We start from the raw sequence: 26,084 nt of genomic DNA, 5'->3' as shown, positions 1-26,084 counted from the left end.
GGCTTTCCCTTCCCCGTGGCCCCCGGGCACCCAGATGTGACTCCTTCTTCTCTGCTAAGCCGTCCCTTCCCTTCGCTGCCTTTCATCTGCCCCCACTGTGATCTGGGGTTTCCTGCCTCCCCCTTTCACCCAGGGGAATTTCATGTGGTGCATTCTCTTCCCCTTCTCGTTTGAGACTAATTTTCAAGAGGAGACAGAAACCTCCTGGCTTCACCTCCACTTGGTAGACACCCATTCATCTTAAAAGGAAAATTTTGTCCTCTTATCATCCACTTATTATTCCAGGTGACATTTAGAGTAAGGTCGAAAGTTTCCCCTTCTTTCTACCCCCCTCAAAAATATCCCTTTGGGACTCTAAAAAAAATAGATTTTAGTTTTTAAAAACAGTTTTAGATTTCTAGAACAATTGTGAAGCTAATGCAGAGAATTCCCAGATACCCCTCCCCCCGTCTCCCCTACTGTTGGCGTCTTACGTTAGTACGGCACGTTAGTTACAACTAATGAACCAATGTGGTTACCTCATTACTAACTTCAGTCCGTGGTTTATTCAGATTTTCTTAGTTTTTACCTAAAATCTGTTCCAGAATTCCATACAAGATGTCACATTACATTTAATCCTCCTGTCTCCTTGGGCTCGTCTTGGCTATGACAGTTTCTCAGACGTCCCTTCTTTTTGATGACCTCAGTTTTGAGGAGTCTAGGGTAGGTATTTTGAAGGCTGCCTCTCTGTTGGAGTTTATCTGATGTATTTTCATGGTTAGATGGGGGTGATGGGTTTGGGGGAGGAAGCCGTCAGGATTTTGATAAAATGCCATAAATTTATAGGATACTGTGCGGAAAGTTGGCATTTCCACAATATTGGGTCTTCCTTCAGGGATGCGGTATGTTTCTCTGTGTGTTCATGTCTTCTTTTATGATCTTCAGCAAAGTTTCATAGTTTGCTTCTTATGAACTTAACATATTTCTTGTTAGGTTTCTTTCTAGATATTTTATTGCGTTTGTTGCCATTGTGAATAGGATCTTTCTCAATTACATTTATTTTCTAAGTTGTCCTGCTGTTATATTGGAAGGCCATTGATTTTCATAAATGTGTATTCTGAGGCAGATAGCTGTCTTCCTAAATTCACACATTATTTATAACAGTTCCGAGTTGATTCTCTTGCACGTTTTTGATAGACAAGAATGTCTCATGCAAATGATTATTTTGCCTCTTCCTTTTAAATACTTATGAATCTTAGTTGATTTTCCTCTATTATTCAATTGGGTAGAAACTCCCAAACAATGGTGGTTACGAGTGGAGACAGAAGGCCAGAAGACAGAAGATCAAGAGAGCAGAGTGCTCAGAAAGAGGGGTAACCGGGGTAAATGCAAGAGGGACGTCTAGTAAGATAAGTCTTAAGGATGTCCCCAGATTTGGTGGCAGGAATCACTGGTGTCCTTAGCAAGAGAGATTTCAGTGGAATACCGGGGACGATAGCCGAGTGGAATGAGCGGAGGAGAATATAGGAGGTGAGGAATTAGGAAAAGGAAGTGTGGATTTTTTTTTTTTTTTCTGAGCTATTTGGATGAAAAGCAGAGGAGAGAGAAGGCAGCTTTTCAAAGGGTTTTGTTTTTCAAAGGATGAGAGAAAACTGGGCGTGTTTTCAGCCCATGGGAATGGAGCCGGTGGAGAAGGCGAGGTCAAAGGTGCAGCAGAGAGGTGACACTAGAAAGAGAACTTCCGCTTTAATGGGGGGGCGGGGTGGGGTGAGTGACACGCTCCTGACAGGCCTCGCTCCTCTCTCCCCGGCAGGATGGCGGAGCCAGTCGTGTCTACCCGGCTGCTGCCCAGGCTTGGCTGCCTCCGGCTGACTTCAGGGCTGGAGAAGTGGATCCATCAGTGAAGCTCCCATCGCTGGATTCGGGTCCTTCTCCTTAGTCAGCTGTGGGGTAAGTTGCTGTCTTTCCGGGTTTCCCGTAAGAGGTGGACCTCAATGTTCTCAGAAGTCCCGTCCATCCCTGCGTCACCTTGAAGTCAGACTTTGAGTAGCTCAGGGGCAGATGGAGAGAGGATCGAGGAATAGAACAGAAATAGAAACAAAGGAAATGCGTGCAGCTTCATGAACATCACCCTACCTTTTAGGAACGTATCTTTCCAATCTAGGGATGTTCTTAAGGATTTTCAAGGTCACTTTATTAATCATTGTTTTAAAGATAACATTTGGACTTTCTTTTTTAATTACAAAAATAAAATATATTCAATGAAAAAAACAAGAGCAAAACACTAAAATAAAATGACCAGAGTCTTGTCACGCAGAGGTAAGGGTTCATGCCCAAGTTCAGAGTTTGGTTTGCGCCATTTGGTGTGGACGCTGGGGGAGGGACGCTGTGAGTGAGTGACCTCTCTGCTCACTGCCACTCACTTCTTCCCCTTGGCCGGCACAGCCCTGGCTTTGTAGGTGTTCACCCTCCTTGTGGCCACAGGCTCAGGGCACGTGCCCCTCCACAGCTCAGCTCCGGGGGCTCTGGTCATGATTGGTCAAAGAAAATGACAGAGGAATCATTTCCTCTCCTCTGATGGGTTTACGCACAGACACGTGAAACAATTTTGGCCCGTGAGATGCCCTGGAGCAACTTTGAGGAAATGCCTCTCTTTCAAGAGATCCACAGGAGGTGGTGGTCCTCTCGCCCCGCCTCCGCGAAGGGGAGACTCTGGAAGCTGCTGTAACCGTCTAGCAAGCAAGGAGGGACTAGGCTGAGAATAAAAACCAACACGGAGGAAGAAACCCAGGTCCGAGATAACATCACTGAGCAATTTAATTAGCCAACCCTGGAACTGCCCCGTCTTTGGACTCCTGTAATGTGAGATAATAAACTGTTATTTGAGTTAGAACCATTCTAACTGTTGCAAATAGGATCATATTGCACGTATTTTTAAAACATGCTCTTTTCATCTAGCAATATACCATGAGCATTTTCACAAGTCAATAACTTTTTGTCTATAATAGGATTTTTAATAGCTGCATTATATTCAACGTATTGTGGGACATTTAGATGTCGTCAATTTTTTTGCCGTTGTAAATAACGGGGTGACGACATCCTTGTGCACACATCTTTGCATATCTGTCTGGCTCTTGGGATAATTTTCTAGGAATGAAATCACTGGGTAGATAGTATTTATATTATTAAGGCTTTTTCTTAAGTTTTGCTCTAAAATTTTGGGCTATTTATAATTATACCCATAAGATATGAGTATGCCCTTTCCCCTCCCATCTTCATCAACTTTCTCTATTAGCATTCTATTTTTTAACTTTTCACTGAAGTATAACATACATGCAGAAAATTGTACAAATCATGTTTATTGCTCACAAATCATACACTCCCAGATAGCCAACTCCAAATCAGGAAACAGAGCGATTCCAGCCCTAGAATGCCCCTCGTGCATCCACCCAGCCAATGCCCCGCGGAGGCAACTGCCACTCAGATTCTGTCGCCCAACTTAGTTTTGCCAATTTTTGAACTGCGTGTGAATGGAATCACACAGTGCATAGATTTTTATGTCTACTCCTTTTGATCATCATCATATCCGTGAGAGTCACCCATATTGTTAAGAATAGCAAAACTTTGCCCCTTTCATTACTGTGGAGCATTCCATTGTACGAATGTACCAGTGGACAATTTTACTGTTGATGGACACGTAAATTTTGTCCAATCCTTCGCTATTTTGAACAAAGATGCTATAAACATTTTTGTGTATTTTTTGATAGACGTGTGTATACTGGTATCTCTTGGGCAGTTAGCTAGGATTCAAACTGCTCAGTGATGGGGTGGGTGTATGTTTAACTTTATACAAAATTTTCCAACAGTTATCCAAAGTAGTCATATCAATTTACACTCCCCAAAACAGGAGGAGAGAGTTCCACGTGCTCCGCATAACTGACAACACTTAGTATTTTCAATCTTCTTATTTTTGCTCATTTTAGAGGGTGTGTATTAAGACTCTTTGTGCTTCTAGTTGGCTTTTTCCTGGTGAATAATGGTGTTGAGCACCTTTCCATGTGCTTACTGGCCATTTGAACGTCCCCTTTTGTGAAACGCTTACGTTTTTTGCCCAATGTTTAAATGAGTTCTTTGTCTTTATGGATTCTTTTAGGTGTTTGTGTTCAGAATATCTTCTCCCAGTATACGGCTTGCCTTTTTACCCTCCTGACGTCTTTTAATAAATAGAAGTTCTTAATTTTAATGAAGTCTACTTTATGATTTGTGGTTTTGGTATCCCGTTTAAGATTTTGTGGGCTATCTCAAGTTCATAAAGTTACTCTATGTTTTTATCTAAAAGCTTTATTGTTTTGTCTTTCACATTTAGATCTATATCTCTTTCAAATTAATTTTGCGTATGGTGTGAGGTAGGGATCAATGTTCACTGACTGCCAATTGACGTGAGAACATTAGAACGTTTATTTGGAAAGGACCCTTCACCACCTGGATTGCAGTGGCCCGTTGTCAGAAATCAGGTGACTGTGTGAGTGTGGGCCTGTTGCTGGGCTCCAGCCTACTTCCTTCTTCTCTCTGTTTATCCAGCACCAAAACTATACAGTCTTGTCGATCTTTGTAGCTTTGTGTTTTAAATATTAACATCTGGTGGTGTGAGGCCCCCAGCTTTGTTCTTCCTCAAGGTCATCTTGGCTCTTCTGGTTTCTCTGTGTTTCCATGTATATTTTAGAATCAGCTTTTTAACTTCCTGTGGGGGTTTTGACTGAGATGGCACCGAGTCTATAAATCAGCCAGGAGAGAGATTGATATTCGGAGAGAGACACTGTTGAGTCTTCCGATCAATGAATATGGAACGTCTAGCCATTTCTGTAAGTCTTATTTAATTTCTCTCAACAACATGTTATAGTTTTCAGTGTGGATAACTTACCATTTTTCATTGTCTTTTTTGAGTTCATTATAGTTTACATCACTGTGAAATTTCAGTTGTACGTTATTATTTGTCGTCACCAGGTAAGTGCTCCCCTTCACCCGTTGTGCCCACCCCCGTCGTCTTCCTCTGGTAACCACTGAACTGTTCTGTTTGTCCGTGTGTTAGTTTGTGTTTCACGTATGAGTGAAATTATCCAGTGTTCGTCTTTTTCTGTCTGGCTTATTTCTCTTAACATAATACCCTCAAGGTCCATCCACGTTGTGGCAGATGGGACGATTTTGTCTTTTTTCTGGCTGAGTAGTATTCCATTGTATATATATATATAGATATATATAGATATATATATACCACATCATCTTTATCTAATCATCAGTCAGTGGGCACTTGGGTTGCTTCCATGTCTTGGCTACTGTGAGTAATGCTGCTTGAACATAGGGGTGCATGAGGCTCTTTGAATTGTTGATTTCAAGTTATTTGGATCAATACCCAGTAGTGGGATAGCTGGGTCATATGGTATTTCTATTTTTAATTTTTTGAGAAATCTGCATACTCTTCCATAGTGGCTGCAACAGTTTGCATTCCCACCAGCAGTGTGTGAGGGTTCCTTTTTCTCCACAACCTCTCCAACATTTGTTATTCATTGTTTTGGTGATGATAGCCATTCTAATGGCTGTAAGGTGGTATCTTAGCATAGTTTTGATTTGCATTTCCCTGATGATTAGTGATGTTGAGCATCTTTTCATGTGCCTGTTGGTCATCTGTAAATCTTCGTTGGAGAAATGTCTGTTCATATCCCCTGCCCAATTTTTGATTGGGTTGTTTGTTTTCTTGTTGTTGAGTTGTGTGAGTTCTTTATATATTATGGAGATTAACCCTTTGTCGGATATATGATTTGCAAATATTTTCTCCCAGTGGGTAGGTTGTCTTTTTGTTTTGATCCTGGTTTCCTTTGCCTTGTAGAAGCTCTTTAGCCTGATTAAGTCCCAGTTGTTTATTTTTTCTTTTGTTTCCCTTGTCCAAGAAGACACGGTATTCGAAAATAACCTTTTAAGACCGATGTCAAAGAGTGTACTATCTATATTTTCTTCTAGAGGTTTTATGGTTTCAGGTCTTACCTTCAAGTCTTTGATCCACTTTGAATTTATTTTTGTGTATTGAGAAAGATAATGGTCTACTTTAATTCTTTTGCATGTGGCTGTCCAGTCTTCCCAGCACCATTTACTGAAGGGACTTTCCTTTCTCCATTGTATGTTCTTAGTTCCTGTGTCAAAGATTAGCTGTCTTTAGAGGTGTGGGTTTATTTCTGGGCTTTCAATTCTATTCCATTGATTTGTGCATCTGTTTTTGTAACAGCACCATGTTGTTGTGATCACTGTGGCTGTGTAGGACATTTTGAAGTCAGGGATTGTGACACCTCCAGCTTTGTTCTTTTTTCTCAGGATTGCTTTAGCTATTCATGGTCTTCTGTTGCCCCATATGAATTTTAGGGTTCTTTGTTCTATTTCCGTGAATAATGTCATTGGGATTCTGGCTGAGATTGCATTGAATCTGTAGATTGCTTTAGGTAGTATGGACATTTTAACTATGTTTATTCTTCTGATCCATGTGCATGGAATATCTTTCCATTTCTGTTTGTCATCATTGATTTCTTTCAGTAATGTCTCCTAAGTTTTATTGTGTAGGTCTTTCAACTCCTTGGTTAAATTTATTCCTAGATATTTTATTCTTTTTGCCGTGATTGTGAATGAGATTGTATTCTTGAGTTCTCTTTCTGTTGGTTCATTACTAGAGTATAGAAATGCCACTGATTTTCGTTAGTTGATTTTGTACCCTGCAACTTTGCTGTAGTTGTTGATTATTTCTAATAGTTTCTTTAGGGTTTTCTATATATAAAATCATGTTGTCTGCAAAAGGGAGAGTTTCACTTCTTCGTTTCCTATTTAGATTCCTTTTATTTCATTTTCTTCACTAATTGCTCTGGCCAAAACCTCCAGTGCTATGTTGAATAAGAGTGGTGAGAGTGGACACCCTTGTCTTTTTCATGTTCTCAGAGGAATGGCATTCAGTTTTTCCCCATTGCGTATGATGTTGGCTGTGGGTTTGTCATATATGGCCTTAATTATGTTGAGGTACTTTCCTTCTATACCCATTTTATGAGAGTTTTTATCATAAATGCATGTTGGATCTTGTCAAATGCTTTCTCTGAACCTACTGAGATAATCATGTGGTTTTTATTCTTCATTTTGTTAATGTGGTGTATCACGTTCATTGATTTGTGGATGTTGATCCATCCCTTTGTCCCTGGTATAATTCCCACTTGATTATGATGTTTGATCTTTTTAATGGATTGTTGTATTCGGGTTGCCAATATTTTGTTCAGGATCTTTGCATCTATGTCCATCAGTGGTTTTGGACTGTAGTTTGTCTTCTTTGTGTTGTCCTTGTCAGGCTTTGGGAACAGGGTGATGTTGGCCTTGTAGAATGTGTTGGGAAGTATTCCATCTTCCCTAATTTTTTGGAATAGTTTGAGAAGGATAGGCATTAAATATTCTTTGAATGTTTGGTAGAATTCTCCAGAGAAACCACCTGGTTCTGAACTTTTATTTTTGGGGAGGGGTTTGATTAGTGTTTCAATCTCTTGTGATTGGTCTATTCAGATTCTTTAATTTCTTCTTGATTCAGCTTTGGGAGTTTGTAAGAGTCTAAGAATTTATCCATTTCTTCTAGATTGTCCAGTTTGTTGGCATATAGCTTTTCATAGTATTCTCTTATAATCCTTTGTATTTTTGTGGGACCTGTTGTAATTTCTCCTCTTTTGTTTCTAATTTTATTTATTTGAGATTTCTCTCTTTTTTCTTTGTGAGTCTGGCTAAGGGTTTGTCAATTTTGCTTCTCTTCTCAAAGAACCAGCTCTTTGTTTCATTGATCCTTTCTACTGTATTTTTTGTTTCAATTGCATTTATTTTTGCTCTGGTTTTTATTATTTCCTTTCTTCTGCTGACTTTTGGCTTTGTTTGTTCTTCTTTTTCTAATTCTGTTAGGTGTAGTTTGAGATTGCTTATTTTCGATTTTTCGTGTTTGTTAAGGTGAGCCCATATTGTGATGAATTTCCCTCTTAACATGGCTTTTGCTGCATCGCATATGGGTTGGTATGGTATGTTTTCATTTTCATTTGTCTCCAGATATTTTTTGATTTTTCCTTTAATTTCTTCAGTGATCCATTGGTTCTTCAGTAGCATGTTGTTTAGTCTCCACATCTTTGTCGTCCCTTTCTCAGTCTTTTTCTTGTAGTTGATTTCTCATTTCATAGCATTACATTTGGAAAAGACACCTGTCATTATTTCAGTCTTCTTAAATTTCTTGAGGCTTGCCTTGTTTCCCAACATATGGTCTGTCCTTGAGAATGTTCCATGCGTGCTTGAGAAGAATGTGTATTCTGCTGTTTTGGGATGGAATGTTCTATATATATATATCTATTAAGTCCATCTGGTCTAGTTTTTCCTTTTAATTTCACTGTTTCCTTGTTGACGTTTTGTCTGGATGATCTACCCATTGATGTATGTGGAGTGTTAAGGTCCCCTACTATTATTGTGTTGTTGTTAATGTCTCTTTTTAGGTTTGTTAATAATTGCTTTATATACTTTGGTGCTCCTGTGTTGGGTGCATAGATATTTATAAGTGTTGTGTTTTCTTGGTGGAGTGTCCCTTTGATCATTATACACTGCCCCTCTTTGTCTCTCTTTATCTGTTTTATCTTGAAGTCTACTTCATCTGATATAAGTATGGCAACACCTGCTTTCTTTTGTTTGCCATTAGCTTGGAGTATCATCTTCCGTCCCTTCACTCTGAGCCTGTGTTTGTCGTTGGAGCTGAGATGTGTTTCCTGGAGGCAGCATATTGTTGGTCTTATTTTTCACTCCATCCTACCGCTCTGTGTCTTATTATTGAATTCAGTCCATTTACGTTTAGAGTGATTACTGAAATATTGGGGCTCAATGCTGCCGTTTTATCACTCGTTCTCTGTTTCTTCTGCATTTCCTTTGTTTCTCATCCCATGTATTTTGAACCAGCAATTCAGGTAGTTTTCTCTGCTGGTTTTCTTAGTTTTCTCTTTACTTATGATTTGTGTCTCTGTACTACTTATGTGTTTAGTGGTTACCATGAGGTTTGTGTGAAAAAATCTCATAGATGAGATAGTACATTTGTGATAACCTCTTATTTCCTTAGACTCAGCCAATTCCATGCCTCTCCTCTTCCCCTCCTAAGCTGTTTTTGTCACATCTTATCGTATCTTGTGTTGTGAGTTTGTGGTTAAAAATGACAAGATTATTTTTGTTTTTAGTGTTTTCCTTCCCTTTATCTTTAAAGTTATACTTCAGTGTTTGCTAACCTGTTCTGATGAATAGCTACAATTTGTTAAATTTTGTCTGCCTATTTATCTACTTACTCAGGCTTTATAACCCCTTTCTTCTTTATTTTTCAGGTATGAGTGCCTTCTTGAGGATTTCTTGCAAGGGGGCATCTTGTGGTGATGAACTGCCTTAGCTTTTGTTTATCTGGGAAAGTTTTTATTTCTCCATCATATCTGAAGGATATTTTCACTGGATAGAGTATTCTTGGCTGAAAGCTTTTGTGTTTCCAAGATTTGAATATATCATTCCACTCTCTCCTAGCCTGTAAGTTTTCTGCAGAGAAATCCACTGAAAGCTCGATAGAGGTTCCTTTGTAGCTTATTTTCTTCTGCCTTCCTGCCCTCCCTATTTTTTCTTTGTCATTGACTCTTGCCAGTTTCACTACTACACGCCTTGCAGTAGCTCTTTTTACACTGACATAGTTAGGAGATCTGTTGGCGTCTTTCACATGGATTTCCAGCTTCTTCCCCAGGTTTGGGAAGTTCTCTGCTATTATTTCTTTGAACAAGCTGTCAGCTCCATTCTCCTTCTCTTCTCCCTCTTGAATACCTATAATCCTTATGTTGCATTTCCTAATTGAGTCAGATATTTCTTGGAGAATTTCTTCATTTCTTTTTAGTCTTAATCCTCCCTCCTCCTCCATCTGGAGCATTTTATATTTCTGTCCTCAATACTGCTGGTTTGTTCCTCTGTATTATCAGCTCTATTCTTCAGGGAATCTGTATTCTTCTGTATCTCATCCATTGTGTTTTTCATCTCCAATATTTCTGATTGGTTCTTCTTTATAATTTCAATCTCTTTTGTGAAGTAGGTCCTGAATTCATTGAACTGTCTATCTGCATTTTCTTGTACTTGTTGATTTTTTTATCATAGCTGTTTTGAATTCTCTATCATTTAGATTATAGATTTCTGTGCCTTCAGGATTGATTTCTGGGTACTTGCCATTTTCTTTCTGGTCTGGAGATTTAATATATTTTTTCAAACTGCTAGGTGGCGTGGATTTGTGCTTCCACATTGTGGCAGTATTTGATCGCCACTTCCACTTGTTGCCTCTTGGTGGGGGCCAAGAGCTGCGTATTCTGAGCCCTCTGTGATCCATGGGACGGCTCTCAGGTGCTGGGCTGGGACGCTGGGTGGGGCGGAGGGACACGTTCTTTCTCCTGCATGATCTCAGGGGCTTCTTGCTCTACCTTTGCTGTCTGCTCTCCTTGGATGTTGGCTTGATTAAGACAACTGCACGATAGCTAATTGCCTCTGTGAGGGGCTTTCCCCAGGGCTGTGAGGAACCTTGGAGATTGATGGCATCCCCGCGGAGGGCTGCCACCCCTCCCCCTTTTCCTCCTGGAGCCATGTGCAATCCCTGGGTCACTGCTCTTTGGGGAGGAAGAGAAATTTTCTCTAACCTCATTCCGCCTGCTCAGAGGGGGCTCCAGCACCTCCACCTTCAGATGCACGGCTGTGTGGGTCTCTCGGATGTCTTCTGTGTTGTGGGTGTGTCCTCTGTTGGAGGTGAATGTCCTTTTCGTTGTATCATGGAGCGAGAGTTTGTGGAGAGAGCTCACTCTGCCATGAGGCTGGCATCACTCCTCTGGGTGAGTTTTAATCCAGGCCCTTCCATTACGTTTATTCTCAGGCATTCGACTTTTAAAATCCACTTGTAAATGGTGGTTTTAAGTTCTATTTCCAATTTGGTTTAATATTATATAGAAATACAATTGATTTATGAAAACCCACCTTGTTTGAATAACTTTTCCAAATTTGCTTGTTAATTCTATTAGTTTGTTCGTAGATCCTTTTGAAGTTTTGACATACGCCATCTCATGCCTTATGTGAATAGATGGTAGTTTTACTTTTTGCTTTCTGATATTATACCTGTTAATTATTTTCTTGCCTTATTTCACTGGCTAGGCTCTTCAGTACAATGCTGAATAGTGATAGTAGCCTTCCCTATTCCTAATCTCAGGGGGAAAGCATTGACTATTTCACCATTAAAAGATGTTAGCCAAGGGTTTTGGTAGGTACTATTTATTAGATTAAGGAAGTTCCTTTCTATTTTTAGTTTTCTGGTAGTTTATTATGAACAATTGTTAAATTTTGTCAAATAATATTTCTGCATCTATTGAGATGATTATATCATTTTTCTCCATTATTCTGTTAAGTGGTAAATTGCATGAGGAGAATATTAAAGTAAACTTGCATTCTTAGAATAAAATACCACTTACTCATGCTATAGTACCCTTTTTTATGTGTCACCAGATTTGATTTGCTACTATTTTACGTACAATTTTTACATTTAGATTTATGAGAGACATTGGCCTGTAATTTTCCTTTCCTCTCTTGTAATATGTAATTATAAAAATGCCAGATTTGTTATCAAAGTTATGTTGGCCTTATAAAACAAGTTTGGAAGTGTTTTCTCTTTCTCTATTTCCTAAAAGAATTTGTATAAGATTATTTCTTCCTTAGATGTTTGGAAGAATTCACCAGTGAACATATCTGGCTCTGGGGGTTTCTTTGCAGGAAGATTTTACATTACAGATTCAAAATTTTTAAGATGAATATCAGACTACAGTATTTTTTACTTCTTGTATGGTAAGTTATGTTTTCAAAGAATTTGTTCATCTAATCTAAAACTGTCAAATTTACTGGCACAAAATTGTTCTTAATCTCACCATGTCTTTTTAATGTCTCAGGTATTTGTAATAATTATTCTTTTCTTAGCTGATAAAATCTGTGTTTTCTCTCTCTCTTTTTTTGTTCTGTCTTTCTAAGGGGTTAGACATTTTATTCATTTCTTTAAAGGCCTCACTTTTTTTATTGAGGTCACAGTAGTTTATAACGTTGTGAAATTTCAGTTGTGCATTATTTTTTGTCAATCACCATATAAATGTGCCCCTTCACCCCTTGTGCCCACCCTGAAGCCTTTTCCCCTGGTACCCACTAAACTATCCTCTTTATGTGTGTGTTAGTTTATCTTCCACATATGAGTGAAATCATATGGTGTTTGTCTTTCTCTGTCTGGCTTATTTTGTTCAACGTAATATCCTCCAGGTCATCCATGTTGTTGCAAAGGGGATGATTTTGTCTTTTTATATGATTGAGTCGTATTCCATTGTATATATATATACACACACCATATATTCTTTATCCATTAATCAGTTGATGGGCACTTGGGTTGCTTCCACATCTTGGTTATTGTGAATAATGCTGCAGTGAACATTGGGGTGCATGAGTCTCTTTGAATTGTTGATGTCAAGTTCTTTGGATAAATACCCAGAAGTGGGCTAGCTGGGTCGTATGGTATTTCTATTTTTAATCATTTGATAAATCTTCATACTCTCTTCCATAATGGCTGCACCAGTTTGCATTCCCACCAGCAGTGTATGAGGGTTTCCTTTTCTCCACATCCTCTCCAACATTTGATATTTTTTGTCTTGGTGATCATAGCCATTTTAACTGGTGTAAGGTCATGTCATAGTGTAGTTTTGATTTGTATTTCCCTGATGATTAGTGATGTTGAACATCTTTGCATGTGCCTATTGGCCATCTGTATATCTTCTTTGGAAGAATGTCTGTTCATATCCTCTGCCCATTTTTTTGATCAGCTTATTTGTTTTCTTGTTGAGTTGTGTGACTTCTTTACATATTATGGAGATTAACCCCTTGTCAAATATATGATTTATGAGTACTTTCTCTCAGTTGGTGGGTTGTCTTTCTATCTTGTTCCTGGTTTCCTTTGCCTTGTAGAAGCTCTTTAGTCTGACGAAGACCCACTTGTTTATTTTTCCTTTTGTTTCCCTTGTCTGAGTAGACATGGTATTAGAAAAGATCCTTCTAAAAAAGATTGGCAAGAGTTGTTAGCTCAGGTGCCAATTAAAAAAAAAAACCAGTCTTTTGACTGGTGTCAAAGAGTGTACTGCCTATATTTTCTTTTAGGGGTTTTATGGTTTCAGGTCTTACCTTCAAGTTTTTAATCCATTATGAGTTCATTTCTGTGTATGGCAAGAGATAATGGCCTACTTTTGCATATGGCTGTCCAGTTTTCCCAACACCATTTATTGAAGGGACTTTCCTTTCTCCATTGTATGTTCTTAGCTCCTGTGTTGAAGATTAGCTGTCCATAGATGTGTGGTTTTATTTCTGGGTCTTCAATCCTTATCCATTGATCTATGTGTCTGTTTTTGTACCAGTACCATGCTGTTGTGATTACTGTAGCTTTGTAGTACATTTTGAAGTCAGGGATTGTGATGCCTCCAGCTTTGTTCTTTTCTCTTAGGATTACCTTAACTATTTGGGATCTCTTGTTGACCCACATGAATTTTAGAATTCTTTGTTCTATTTCCATGAAGAATGTCATTGGGATTCTGACTGAGATTGCTTTGAATCTGTAGAATGTTTTGGGTACTATGGACATTTTAGCTATATTTATTCTTCCAGTCCATGTGCATGGAATATTGTTATGTCATCTTTGATTTCTTTCAGTAATGTCTTTTGTTTTAATTGGTGCCTGAGCTAACAACTCTTGCCAATCTTATTTTTTTCTGCTTTATCTCCCCAAATCCCCCAGGTACATAGTTGTATATCTTAGTTGCAGGTCCTTCTAGTTGTGGCATGTGGGACACTGCCTCGATGTGGGCCTGATGAGCGGTGCCATGTCCACATCCAGGATCCGAACTGGCAAAACCGGCAGAACCCTGGGCCACCATAGTGGAGCACGCTAACTTAACCACTTGGCCATGGGGCCAGCCCCTGTAATGTCTTATAGTTTTCATTGTAAAGGTCTTTCACCTCTTTGGTTAAATTTATTCCTAGATATTTTATTCTTTTTCTGTGATTGTAAATGGGATTGTATTCTTGAGTTCTCTTCTGTTTGCTATTAGGGTATAGAAAGGAAACTGATTTTCATAAGTTGATTTTGTACCCTGCAACTTTGCTGTAGTTGTTGATTATTTCTAATAGTTTTCCAATGGATTCTTTAGGGTTTTCTATGTATAAAATCATGTCATCTGCAAACAACATGAGTTTCGCTTCTTCATTTCCTATCTGGACTCCTTTTATTTCTTTCTTTTTTTTTATTGCCTGATTGCTCTGGCCAAAACCTCCAGTGCTATGTCGAATAAGAGTGGTGACACTGGGCACCCTAGTCTTATTCCTGTTCTCAGAGGGATGACTTTCAATTTTTCACCATTGAGTATGATGTTGGCTGTGGGTTTGTCATATATGGTCTTTATTATGTTGAGGTACTTTCTGTCTATACTCATTTTATTGAGAGTTTTTATCATAAATGCATGTTGGATCTTGTCAAATGCTTTCTCTGCACCTATTGAGGTGATCCTGTGATTTTTATTCCTCATTTTGTTATTGTGGTATATCACATTGATTGATATGTGGATGCTGACCCATCCCTGTGTCCCTGGTATAATTCCCACTTGATCATGGTGTATGAACTTTTTAATGGATTTCTGTATTCGATTTGCCAATATTTTGTTCAGGATTTTTGCATCTACATTCATCAGTGTATTGGGCTGTAATTTTCCTTGTTTCTGTTGTCCCTGTCAGGCTTTGGTATCTGAGTGATGTTGGCCTCATAGAGTGTGTTGGGAAGTGTTCTGCCTTCCACAATTTTTTGGAGTAGTTTGTGAAGGATAGGCATTAAATCTTTGAATGTTTGGAGAATGAAGAATTCTCCAGGGAAGCCATCTACTCCTGGGCTCTGATTTTTTGGGGGGTTTTGATTAATGTTTCACTGTCTTTCCTTGTGATTGGTCCATTCAGATTCTCTATTTCTTCTTGGTTCAGTATTGGGAGGCTGTATGAGTCAAAGAATTTATCCATTTATTCTAGATTATCCAATTTGTTGGCATATACTTTTTCATAGTTTTCTCTTATAATCCGTTGTATCTCTGTGGTATCTGTTGTAATTTCTTATGTTTCATCTCTAATTTTACTTATTTGAGCCTTCTCTCTTTTATCTTAGTCTGTCTGGCTAAGAGTTTGTCAATTTTGTTTATCTTCTCAAAGTACCATCTCTTTGTTTCATTGATCCTTTCTATTATTGTTTTTTTTTTCTTTTTTGGCTTCAATTTCATTTATTTCTGCTTTGATTTTTATCATTTCCTTCCTTTTACTGACTTTGGGCTTTGTTTTTTCTTCTTTTTCTAATTCTGTTAGGTATAGTTTAAGATTGCTTATTTGAGGTTTTTCTTGTTTGTTAAGATGTGCCTGTATTGCTATGAATTTCCCTCTTATGACCACTTTTGCTGTATCCCATATGAGTTGGTGTTATGTATTTTCATTCTCATTTGTCTCCAGATATTTTTTGATTTCTCCTTTAATGTCTTCAATGATCGATTGGTTGTTCAGTAGCATGTTGTTTAGTCTCCAGATGTTTGTCACTTTCCCAGCTTTTTTCTTGTAGTTGATTTCTAGTTATGGTCATAAAAGCTACTTGATATTATTTCAATCTTCTTAAGTTTATTGAGGCTTTCCTTTTTTCCCAGCATATGGTTTATCCTTGAGAATGTCCCATGTGCACTTGAAAAGAATGTGTCTTCTGTTGTTTTTGGATGGAGTGTTCTATATATATCTGTTAAGTCCATCTGGTCCAGTTTTTCATTTAAATGGGCTATTTCCTTGTCGACTTTCTGTCTGAATGAACCATCCATTGATGTATGTGGTGTATTAAAGTCCCCTACTATTATTGTGCTGTTGTTAATGTCTCAGTTTAGGTTTGTTAGTAGTTGCTTTATGTACTTTGGTGCTCCTGTGTGAGGCTCATAGATATTTATAAGTGTTATGTCTTCTTGGTAGAGTGTCCCTTTTATCATTGTATACTGCCCCTCTTTGTCTCTCATTGTCATTCTAAACTTGAAATCTGCTTTTTCTGATATGAGTGTGGCAACATCTGCTTTAGTTTTGTTTGCCATGAGTTTGGCGTATTGTCTTCTGTCCCTTCACTCTGAGCCTGTGTTTGTCTTTAGAGCTGAGATGTGTTTCCGGAGGCAGCATATTATTGGGTCTTGTTTTTTAACCAATCCTGTTAAGCCCTACTTTTATCTTTGTTTATTTTCTCCATTGTGTATTTTTCCCCTCTATATTTGATTTCTGCTTTCACCTTTATTATTTCTTTCCTTTTACCTCCTCTGCTTTAATTTGCTGTTGTTTTTCTAGCTTACTGAGATGGAAGCTTAGAATCGTTGATTTTTCGTATGCCTTTTCTCTAATGATTGCATTTAAGGCTGTAAATATTTCTGTAACCAACACTTTTGCATGCATCTCAAAAGCTTTCATTAGCCTTTAGTTTAAAATATTTCCTAATTGCTATTGTGATTTCTCCTCTGACCTATGAACTATTTAACAGCATAATGCTCAGTTTCCAAACATTTGGGGATTTTCTGGTTACCTTTCTGTATGGATTTCTAAATTAATTCCACTCCAGTTAGAGAGCATATTCTATATAATTTCAGTTCTTCAAAAAGTTTTGTTAATTGCTTTATGGCCCATAATGTAGTCTATTTTGGTAAGTGTTCCAGAAGCACTTAAAAAGAATATTCATTCTGCTGTAAATGAACATGATGGTCTATATATGTTAACTAGGTTAAGTTGGTTAATCTTCTTGCTTAAATATTCAATATTTGACTGGTTTTCTTTGTTTGTTTGCTTTTTCAGTCCTTTACCAAATGTCTGTTAAAATATGTAACTCCGGTTTTGGATTTTTCTATTTCTTTTTTAAAATTTTGTTATTTTTACTTTGCATATTTGAAGCTTTGAAACTGAGAGCATAGAAATTTCAGAAAGTTGCTTCTGCCTTTTTGCATTTAATAATACTTCTTGGAAAAATAAAATCTTAAAAAAAGAAAAAAGGGGGCTGGCCCTGTGGCGGAGTGGTTAAGTTCATGCACTCTGCTTCGGTGGCCCAGGGTTTCACCGGTTCGAATCCTGGGTACGGTCATGGCACCGCTCATGAGGCCATGCTGAGGTGGCATCCCACACGCCACAACTAGAAGGAGCCACAACTAAAAATACACAACCATGTACTGGGGGGCTTTGGGGAGAAAAAGGAAAAATAAAATCTTAAATAAATAAATAAATAAATAAATAAATAATACTTCTTGTCTTTAAATCTACTTTGTCTGATAAATTATTATCACAAATATAACCACACCAGCTTTTTATTAATAATTTCATGTAACATCTCTTTTCATTCTCTTACTTTCAACCTGTGTCCTCATATGTCACACGTGCCTCTCAAAAACAACTAATAATTGGGTATTATACTTTTAGTGCAATTTGATGACTTTTATTTTTTAATTAGACTGTTTATCCATTTATAATTAATGCAACTGCTGATATAGTTGAGTTTAATACTCCCATCCTGCAATTCGATTTTTATTTGGACCATCTATTCTTTGTTCCTTAATTCTTTCATTTTTGCCTTTCTTGATTTATCAACTATTTTTATATCATACCTTTACATCTGGAGCACTGTGAGAACCTGCAATGCAAGACGCTTGCAACAGTTTGTCTAAGGGTTATCCCCTCTTGTCCTTTGTGTGATTATTGTCATACATTTGTACTCATATATATTATGAACTGAAGATCCATTATCATTATTGCTGGTGTAAGTGATTGATATCGTTCTATATTTACCTATGTATTTATCCTTTTTGGTACCATTCATTCCTTCTTTCAGCTCTGTCCTTCCCTCTGGGGTAATTTTCTTTCACCCTAAAGGTCTTCCTTTTGATTTCTTGTCATCCTGGTTTGCTGGTGATGATTCTTTGTTTTTGTTTGTGTGAAAACATGTTTATTTCACCTTTAATTTTATAGGACATTTTTGGTGGATATAGAATTCCAAATTGATAATTAGCACCTTAAATATGTTATTCCATTGTCTTCTAGCTTCTATAGATTCCAGTGAAAGTCACTTGTCAGCCTTAACCATCACTTCTTTTAAGGTGATGGTTGCTTTTTTTCTGGCTGCTTTTATGGTTTCCCTTTGTCACTGACTTTCAGCAGTTTGCTTGTGAGCCTCCATGTGGATTTCTTTGTATTTATCCTGCTTTGGCTTTGCTGCTTTATATACCTGAATCTGTAGTGTTTGGAAGATTCTCAAGCATTATTTCTTCCAATGTTGCTCATGCCCCATTCCCGTCTCCTCTCTTCCTGGCACTCCCATTGCATGCATCTTAGAACTTTAGAATATGCCTCATATGCTTTTATGCTCTGTTCAGTTTTTCCCCCTTATTTTTTCTCTGTGTGCTTCATTTTGGATATTTTCCATTCAATCCATTTGCATTTAACATAATTATTGATATAGTTGAATGTAGGTCTATAAATTTTGCTATATATTTCCCATTTGTCTTTTGCTCCTGTTTCTACTTTCCTATCTTGCTTTGAATGATTTAAACATTAAAAAAATAATCTTTTATTTTCTCCATTGACCTTTTAGCTAAACCTCTTTGCATTATCTTGTAGTATGTGCTCTAAGGATTCCAATATGCATCCTTAGTTTATCAGATATTGTATCCTTCATATCAAAGGTAAGAACTTTGTAACAATCTCCTTATTTCTTTGTGTTACTTTTACCATCTATATTATAACTATTTACCTCGTTAACTCCAGAATACAGTGTTACAATCTTTGCTTCAATTATATGTCTTCTAAATAAATCAAAAGAATAGATATGTTTTTTCTTCAATAATGACTCACCTGTTTACCATTTGAGGAGTTCATTCCTGCCTGTCAGTGTGGGTTTCCCTTAGGTGTAATTTCCCTTCAGCCCGAAGAGCTTCTTTTAGTATTTCTTATAGGGCAGGTCTGCTGGAAATGAGTTCTCTCAGTTTCCATTTATTTGAAATGTCTATTTCCCACGTTGGAGGATAGTTTTTTCTAGATCTGCAGTTCTGGATTCGTTTTTTTTCACTCTTTAGCACCTTAAAATAGTTCTATAAAATATTTTGTTCAGAATATATCATTGTTATCTGAAGGCATGTTTAATTCAGTGAAAGCCATTTCGCCATTACTGGACATGTAAGCAAGTCACACTGGTTTAACAGCTGTATTTGTGTAATGAATTTTAAGAATTGCCACACAGATTCCCTTCCCTTTCAATATTTTATTGACTAGTGATGATTCATTCCTCCTTAGGCTTATTTTGTTGTGCTTCAGAAAAAAGCCCTGAGAGATATTGAGTGGAATTTCATTACATTCGTAGCTTTATATGGGCAGTTATGGGTATCTTAATAACACTGTATTTTCTTCCTATAATGGCGTGTGTCTCTATTGGTTTGGGTTATATTTTATGTTGCTCACTAACATTTTGTAGTTTTCTTGCTCCAGATCCTGTTTACCTCTTGTAAAATTTATTACAAAGTGTTTGGTAATTTTAAAATATTTTTATAAGAATTTGAGCATAGTCTTTTTTCTTCTTCTTTTTTTTTCAAGGACTAAAAATCAAATTAACCACATTTGCCCACTCCTGGGCTCATGGCTGTATTGGTTGGGATCCAGTCATGAAAACAGAAACCACATAGTTTACTACAGAGAGAGAAACACGGAGAGAATTGGTTAATCGGGGGCCAGAGGACCAAAAGGGTGGACGCTGTGGAAACGCACATAGTAACTTTAGGAAACATCTACCCCACTCAGGGCCAGGGGGACAGGGGAAGAGAGCTTCTGGAGGAGGCGTCCACAGGGCTGGAATTCAGACCTCTTTGGAGGGGATGCTGCCCGGCCAGTCCTGGCATCTCCAGAGCTCAAAGGAGGGGCTCTGCACCTCTTCACTGTGAGAGGAGAGGATGCTGGGGAGAGGATGCTGAGGAGAGGATGCTGGTTGGCTGCTGACAGCACCTCAGGAGCTCAGAGGAGATTCTCATATGGTTGGGACTCTGACCTCTAAGGAAGGGGCACTGCCCAGCTGGTGCTAGCCCTCCAAGGAGATGCGATGGGGCTGGGTCCAGGACGGCTGAAAGAAGCTGGGAACAGGAATCGACATCCAATGGAACCAACTGTCCCTGTCAAGGTCAAGAGCCATCCAGGAGTGGACGTAAGCAGGAAGGGTCATGTCCCTCCCTCTCTGCTCATGCCTTCTGCTCTCTTGCTAGTCAGCCTCAGATGGCAGAGAGCCAGCTGGCAAATGGGAAATGAAATTTTCAGATTGAGCCCCGCATCACAGAGAAGAGTGGGCGTGCAAGTGTCTCAACAGAGGAGACACAAAGTCCTAACGCTCATTGTTTCCAGCTCTGGGATCACAGTCACGGTGTTCACCTGTGGGTGATACTAATTACTTCCCAAGGTGAATCAGTCTCATGTGACCGTTCGGTGACCTGAAGACTAAATTGTCAAATTAACCAGCATCCACAACCCTTTAACAAAATAAGAAGGGGAAAGGAGGAGATAGAGAAAAAGAAATTAGTAATACATACACACAAAATAAGCTAGAAGAAAATATACACGTTGGCAATAGTCCTTGCCTCCGTCACTCAGCACCAGCCCAGAGCTGATTTTTATCATTCCCTTCTTCTACAAGCAAGGCCATGTTCCATTTTCCCTCAGCCAAAGCCTTGGTTGGTGGAGATGACCCAAATCTTCACTTCCCAGCAGGCTGATTTTTCCATGGTCCTGCCTTTTTTGCTGGCTGTAGCTTTACGTTCACTTCCGTTATTGGACACGACAGAATTAAGAGGTGCCCCCAAAAAGTCCTCTGGGTTTTAGACATAGTCCATCCATGGCAGAGCAGCATCCATCCACCGCACAGTAGAGTGACCTCCTTGCGCCCATTGGTTCAATGGCAGGAGGAACCCAGAGTTTCCAGACTCATCAGCTAACCGAATGGACCCATTGTTAGTCCCACAGTGGAAGCGTTTCTCCCTTGGGCACGAATGCTTCCAAACCAGCGGGGTGCAAAGTTGTGGGGACAAGAAGCAAACCTTCAGCAAGTGGCTATGAGGTAGGATAGTGAGAGAAGGGATGCCCGTTCTGGCCCTGTCATTGTGGGGGGCGGAGGACACGCCTATGTCGGTTGCTGAACGAAAGTATACTCTGCATCCTGTAAGACAGAACGTCCGCTCTCCAGGGGGCTGTCTCCCAAGTAGCATTTGACTGAGTCTTCCGAAGCCCATTCCACTTTCCAGTTAGGCCACCGGCTTCCAGATGACGGGGCAGGTGGTAGGACTGGCGACTTCCATGGGCTCAAGCCCACTGTCGCTCTTTTGCTATGAAATGAGTATCTTGGTGAGAAGCAACGTCGGGTGGAAAATCATGATGGCAAATAAGGCATTCCATCCGTCCAGAGACCGCAGAAATATCGTAGGTAAGAAGGCAAGGGCGTATCCAGAATGTTGGCTTAATCAGAAATAATGAGATAATGACGGTGGCAGAGAGAGGGGAGAGAAGCCTGTGTGTGTTTGGGGTGGGGGCGGGGGATGGGATAAATTATAAGGAAGATAAATCTTCATCTTCCATCACAAGAAGTCAAAGATGATGTCTAAAACGAAGAAATCCAGAGCTAGCACTTCAGCAGGTTATTTAGAAAAACAGAGATGAAACAGCAGGGGGAACGCCCACAGCGGTCACTGTGGCCGCATGCGGGGAGCAGATGAGAAGATGCTGGAGGGGAGACCTCTGGGTTGGTTATAAGTCCTAGAGACCCATTGCACATTTCTTACAAAGTGATGTATTACTCAGATTAAAATTAAAGTTATGTAAATAAGATAAAAACCTTCCTTTGAGTCTGGAGAGTTTTCTAGATTCCTGCTGCCTCAGAAGGAGAAACAGTTTCTGTGCTGATCCGAAAAAGGCGCCTCTTCCCTGGGGCTCTTGACTGCCCTCTGCTGGAAACGGAAGTCAGACCTCTGCCCGCTGGGTGGGGAGGGTGCGTCCCGCGTGGAGGACCCTGGGTCTGAAGCCGCCGCCACCCGTCTGGGGCGCTCTGATGGCCCCTGTCTTCAAGCTGTCCGGTGGGGTCATTGCGCTGGAGCAGCCAGAGCAGCGTGGCCTGTCCTCCATCCGGGCGCTGTCGCCCACAGGTCACGGGAGAGCCCCTTGGCAGTACCCGCCCCCCAGATGCTCAGTGTCCCGCGGAGCATCTCTTTCAGGAGCTTTCTCCAGCTGGCCTCGGCTATGATGTGTCTAGAAACTCCTCAAGAGCCATGGCGTGCACTTGACTCTTCCTTACCCAATGCGCCCGCTCCCCCACCGTTGTCTATTTTCTGGGTGATTTCAGTCAGGGATGGAGTGAGATGTGGGGACGTCCGTTTTCTCCGGAGCCTGCGCTTTCCCAACTCCAAGACTCCGCTCATCTTCCCCGCGGGAGAAGTTGCCCGCTAGAAAGGGGGTGGGAAATTCTTCACGCCAAACTCAGCCTTGACCAGATCGTGAGCACTGCCCCCGAGGGGTGTTCGCACCTCAGCAGCTGTGGAGATCCAACAAGGGGCTCCCTGGGTCTCTGAAAGTTCCCATCTCTGGAACCCGGGCATGTGGGTGGCCACTTTCCACACCTGCCCTGACAGCCGTCTTATGGGCACAGCCGCCCACCCGACGACCCCACGCTGCCTCCAGCTGAGAGAGGAGTGGTGACTTTGGGGAGGCCTGGTCCCTGGAGCGGGAGGTGACATCTTTGGACAAGGACAGGGCTTGGAGAGAGTCATACAATCGGAGACTCAGAAAGGGAAGCCACTTTGTGACCCACCCCTCCCTGTCTAGTGCCTTAATCCCTCTACCCTTTCCCTACCAGAGGGTCATCAGCTATGCTTACATGCCCCCACTGACAGGGAGCTCACTACCTGCTGAAGCAGGTACTGCTGTCTCTGGAAGGATCTGACTCAGAAAATACCTCTTTCTCCCATCCTTCATCTGCCTCATCCCGTCTCCCACGTCTCGGTCTTGGTTCTGGCGTATGCTCCCTCCTCCCCGTGGTGCCTCCAAGTATTTGAGGGGAAGAAGCAGGTCCCCCCGAGCGGTCTCCTCTCTAGGGAGGGTTGATGAATCAGGACTCTTGGCTGCAAGGAGAAAGCACAGCTCTTACCAGCGTAGGGAAAACCAGAGGGATTCACGGGCGCCACTCTTGGGATGGCCAAGGTGCTGCTGTAGTTTCAGAGGGACCGAAATTGGAGGTGGCTCCAGGAGGGTGTCTGTGCACAGGTCAGAGGTGAAAGGTCAGAAACCCAGTCTCCCTGAGGGGATGTCCAGCTGTGAGTACCCAGGTCCGTGCCTGTGAGCCCAGTGTCTACGAGGCCACAGTGGAGCCTGTCATCTTCCTGGAGAGTCGACTTTCTTCCGTGGAAGTAGTTCAAAGCAGTATTTTTAGATTTAAACAAAAACAGAAACATCACGGAGAAGAATGTAGATTCTGTATGTAATTTTGAGACAAAAGCCAAGACCTTGAAGAAATGTCACACTTGTGTCCGCCGCTCTGGGCGGGTCGCCTGGCTGCCAGGTAAGCTTGCTCCTTCTCGCATCAGTAGGTGTTTCAGGGCGTGGTTGAGAAAGTGCTGGAGGAGAGGCCCTGGGACCCACAGCCTGCGGCCGCCGGGCCTGGGTCTCCACATCGCTGCAGGGCGGGCCTGTGAGGAGGTGGGTCCGAGGACTCCGAAGGCAGCTGCCCCCGGCCCTGGCTGTGCACGGCCCCGCCCTCCGCTCAGCGTCAGCCCATCCTCACACCCACCTCCCCAGGTGTGCAGACCCACCAGGAGGACGTGACGGCCTCTAGAGCCTGGCCCCGAGGGCAGGAGCCAGAGCCCAGGCGGAGCGTGGGATCCGAGGCCCCAGCAGGACGCGCCACCTGGGAGGTGTAGGGGCAGGTGCCACTCCGCCTCACACTCTGCAGTGTGTGGCAGGCTGGTCCCTGAAGGGCTGAACCCAGAAGCTCCCGGGACCCACCAGTCGGAACAGACTGCAGCCTAGTGCCTGAGCAGGGTCCTGGGGGCCCTACAGGACCAGGTGCACCCCTCAAGGTGCTGGATCGGGGGTTCCAGGGCGGAGGCCAGGCAGCGGGGGCAGTGGGGCGCATCCTGGGGCAACGGGGGCGGCAGATCTTTACAATTGCCATGGACACGTCTTGATGTCTCAACAACTGGGACGGCTGTCCTGGCTGAAAACTGGCCTCGTATGTGACTCTGATCAAGCGAGATTAAGACCCACGTCCACCCACTTTTATTGAGTATCTATGATGCGCCAGGAACCGTGCTAGGAGCCTTCACGTGAATTATCCAGCCTGACGTTCACAGGAGCTCACAAATCTGCTAATGAGTATGGAGATTATAGAGGACTCAGGAGGAAACAGGAGAGGGAGGAGCCAGTTGACAAACTGGACAGGGAGAACCCCGTGCCCCCTCCCCCCGTCCCCCTCAGCTCGGGGCTGGGTATTTTCTTCCAGGCAGATGGTAGGAGAGCCCGCTGTTCGCTCCCGGCTTCCCCTCTGCCCGTCTCTGTTCTAGCTCGTCAGCTTCCAAGTTTAGTTTTGGGTAGAATGTCTCCGCATGGCTGTCCGAACAAAACCACGTGTGTACACTGGGTCAACTAGGGAGCTTTCAAGTTCTACCAGTTTAGAACCTCCCCTAAGATAGGTCGTGGCTCCATGAACTATAATTATCTCCATTTTGCAGGTGAAAAAGGGGCGCTTGGAGATGTCATCTGCCCAAGGTCACACAGATCGTGGAGGCTGGCGTCAGGCCATGGAGTCTGACCTCATGACCTCGTGCCCAGCTGCCTCGGTGGTGCCTGGACTCTGAGCTCCATCATCCGCCCAGAGGTTCATCTGTGTCCTGAGTGACCCGGGCCTGGCCACCCCGGTGCAGACGTGATGGAGCGCCACAATCCTAATCTGGCACTTACATGTCACATGCTCGGCTGAGGCTCCTGGGCCCTCCAATCCCGGGTGGGAGCCCACGTGGGACCACCTGCAGCCAGCCGGCGCTTACCTAGTTGGCCAGCCCAGGGATGGCGAGCCAGCCACACTCAGTGACCCGGCTTTTCTGCTCTGGGACAGAAACCGCTCTCTTTTGGGTTTAACCGACCTGCTCCATTTCTCCTCCCCTGGACCTCACTCCCAGAGCCTGACCCTGCCCTGCAGACTCCCCTGCTTGCCGTCAAGCTTTCCCACTCAGAGCCCCGTCTTCCGTCTCTCAGTGGGGCGTTTGCCCCTCCGCGGGATCAGTGGTACCCAGCTCCGAGCCGCCTTGCTCCTGGGAGCTCGAGGTTGCGCGTTGGAGAGCACCGTCGGCTTGCTCTCTGAAATCGCCGGCTCTGGGTGAGGTGGCGTGGCAGGTGGACTTTCCAAAGACGACCACAACAACGTCTCCCACCCACATGTTCCTCTTACAGTGGGATCCTGACACCACTGCCATCGGCAGCGTGGCCTATGTCTCCTCCCTTTGACCCAGACAGACCTTTGTGACTGCCTCACTCAGGAGAGTATGTGGAAGATGCTGTGTGACTTCCGAGGCCAGGTCTGAAAAATGCCACACGCTTCTGCCTCGCTCTCTGGGGACAGTTGTCTTGGAATCCAGCTGCCACGCTGTGGGGAAGCCCAGACTAACCTGGGCAGAAAGACCTCACAGAGACGGCGCCCCACTGTTCCGGCCAGCAGCCAGTGCCTGAGCGGATCCTGGGGCCCGGGGTCGGGGTCCTTTCGGCCACCAGATCTGTGAGTGAAGATGCCCCCATTGCGTCCCACCTCTGCCATCGAGTTGCCCCCAGCCGAGGCCCCAGGCACTACGGAGCAGACAGAAACTGTCCCCTGGGCCCTGTCCAGATTTCTGACCCATGGA

The sequence above is a fragment of the Equus przewalskii genome, chromosome 11 (genome assembly GCF_037783145.1).
Source record: "Equus przewalskii isolate Varuska chromosome 11, EquPr2, whole genome shotgun sequence".
Taxonomy (NCBI): domain Eukaryota; kingdom Metazoa; phylum Chordata; class Mammalia; order Perissodactyla; family Equidae; genus Equus; species Equus przewalskii.
The sequence above is the reverse complement of the archived record's forward strand: the minus strand, read 5'-3'. Positions refer to the sequence as shown.